This window comes from Lupinus angustifolius, chromosome LG06 (genome assembly GCF_001865875.1).
Source record: "Lupinus angustifolius cultivar Tanjil chromosome LG06, LupAngTanjil_v1.0, whole genome shotgun sequence".
Classification (NCBI taxonomy): domain Eukaryota; kingdom Viridiplantae; phylum Streptophyta; class Magnoliopsida; order Fabales; family Fabaceae; genus Lupinus; species Lupinus angustifolius.
Window position 1 is genome coordinate 9422202 of NC_032014.1, and position 2893 is coordinate 9425094.

The following is a 2893-nucleotide window of genomic DNA, read 5'->3' on the forward strand; positions in this document are numbered from 1 at the left end:
ATACTATACAAACTTTTGTAGATGCCTTTAATCCCACGGTAGATTGCCTTTTGTTGTGAATTTTGCATTTGTTGTTCCTTCATTATGGCATCTACCTTAGAACTCATGGTCCTCCCAATTTCACTAGGTTGCTTTGGGTTTAGGTCACCAAATTTATTTTTAAGCTCGGATTGAGCTTGGGAAAGGGATTTTTCTTTGTAATGTTTGGTGACAAAAGCATCGTTGATTTCGGTTTTGAGGGCCATCATTTTGTTGTAAGGTTCCGGCACATTTTGAATTTTGCATAAGTCAATGATAAAAGATGGAAGAATAATTGAAGGGATACCTTTGTTGATGCAATCCCAAATAGCATCTGAGATTACTGCAGCAATATCAATAGAGTCTTCATCATAGATGGATCTAATTAGATTTGCTTTAGGAAGAGGGATATCCGAAACATGTAAGGAAGTCCATATGTTGGAGAGTATGAAGCTTGCCCATATTTGGGTTTGTTGAGTTATACAAAATTTGAAAATAGGCCCAAATATGTTGAGCTCCAAGTCCTCCAAACATAGACTTTTCCTAACATACTCTACTTCATGACTTTCTTCTTCACCCAAAGAGGATGCTTTGAGCTTCATTTGAAAATCGCACAAGTCATGATCATCACTTGTTGGCTTCCATGTTTGTTACATAAAATTGATTTTCAATTTGCAATTTTTTTCTTCAAGTTATGACATTATGAGACTTTTTCACAAAAGTTTAGCATACATCTCATTTTGCTCAATTAAAGCTTAATTTAAAGTATGTGTTTGACTACATCCAAAGAAAACATTTTCTTTGGTTGAGCAATTTTTTTCCACCCATAATTTTCTATGATGAAAAGAAAACCTCCAAAGTCATCATCACTTTAGTTAACAATTCTTTCCAAAGTTATAACATTTTCGAGTGTGATTTCTTTGAACTTTTCTTTAGCATCATTGGAGACAAATTTGGAGTTGTTACTCTCCCTTGAGACTTCCTTTCCTCTCCTTGATGAACTTCGAAAATTCATGATGAAATTGAAGAGAGAATTTGAATTTTTTTTTGTTGAGAGAAAGAGCTTGACTTAAGGTGAAATTTTTTCTTGATGCTTATGTTTCAAGAATGAGTGTTTATATAGGATTTGGAAGTCCTTGGTCAAGAATTTCGGTCAAAAATTGAAGAAAAACTCATTTTTTTAAGGAATTTTTGGTTCCAAGGAGCTGGCCTAGTCAGACCTGCGCTGAGCACATGGTCCCCCACGCTGAGCGCATGGTACTCCCCGATGGGCGATGGATCAGAGGTCCAGGCTTGACCGAGTAATGCGTTTTGACCAAGACTTTAACTATATTTTGGGCCCCTTTTTTATTTCTGAATTTTGCATAATTGGCCCAATACCCCATTTTTGAAAATAAATTTTTTTCTCTTATTCAAAAGATTATTTTCCAATTTTTGATCCCTAAAAATATAGTTTTACCTTTGAACACAAAATTTAGAAAAAGGATAAAATGTAGAAAAGGGAATTATAATAATATTTTATCTCAAAATATACTAGGTTGCCTCCCAGCAAGCGCTTATTTAATGTCATTAGCTTGACATTGATCAACACTTCTACTGCCCCGATGGTCCGGATTCACTTCTCAGGATTGCATCGCTATGTTCTCTAGGATTTATTTCTGTGTTACCTGAAAATATTGATTTTTCATTATCAGCTATTTGTTTGGCCAGCTGGCCAATCTGAATTTACATATTCATAAGAGAAGCATTAGTGTTTTTCTAATTAGCCATGGTCATCTGCATAAACTAGTTTAGAGTATCCTACAGTTTTATGCTTTTGTCCTGAGTAGGATGCTGATATTGATTGTTTCGAGGATAAAAGTTTTGTCTTTGAGGCATGTCTTGTCTCCAAGGCTGATTCTTTTGAAATTGATTATTACCCCCGTTATGGTAAATTCCTTAAAAGTTTTTCCTTGGAGGATTCGGATTCCCAACAAAATTTACCTCCTCATTTTGGCAGACATTGACATTATGGTCCTCACTACAGTTGTCACATCTAAAAATTTGCTTCTTTGAGGTTTCCCACAATTGTTTTGGTAGATCATTAAGCTTTTGGGTTACCTCTTCTAACTATTGTTCAAGCAATTTGTGTTGGGCCAGAACAACATCAGCTGGGTTTAGTTCAAGCATTCCACCTTGTCTAGGTGGTGGCCTTCGCTGATGATGACTTTTTTTATCATTTAAAGCCATGGATTTAATAATATCAATGGCTTCTTACAGAGGTTTAGCCATCAATTGTCTGCCTGCTGTAGTATTTAGTATCCACTTATGCTACTGCTGAAGTCCATTAATAAAAATATGAATATGAGTTTGCACATCAAATCCATGGTTCAGGCACTTCTTGAGCATAGACTTAAATCGATCCCATGCTTCGCATAGGCTTTCCCCAGATGGTTGAATAAAAGTGGAGATTGCAGTCTTTAAATCCATGAATTTCCCTTGCGGGAAATATCTTGACATAAATTTTTCCTCCACCGTATTCTAGTTGTTTTGCATATGCTGCGAGAGATCAAGGAACCATTCTTTAGCTTTTCTGATTAAAGTTAACAGAAAAATCCTTAGAAAGATTGTTTCTTCTTTAGACTCAGAGATCCCAGCGGTATCGACCAACTCATAAAATTTTGTGAGGTGGTTGTACGGATCCTCATGGTCTAATCCAGCAAAGGGGTTTGCGTAAATAAGCTGTACCAACCCTGTTTTCATTTCAACTGGCATTTGAGAGCCAGAAGGTCTCCCGATTTTTATCATGTTTCTGGGATTGAAATTGACAAAACCTCCTATGCTTCCTTGGTTTTCTGCCATGGACTCATTGTTATCTGCCATTTCTGCTCTTTTT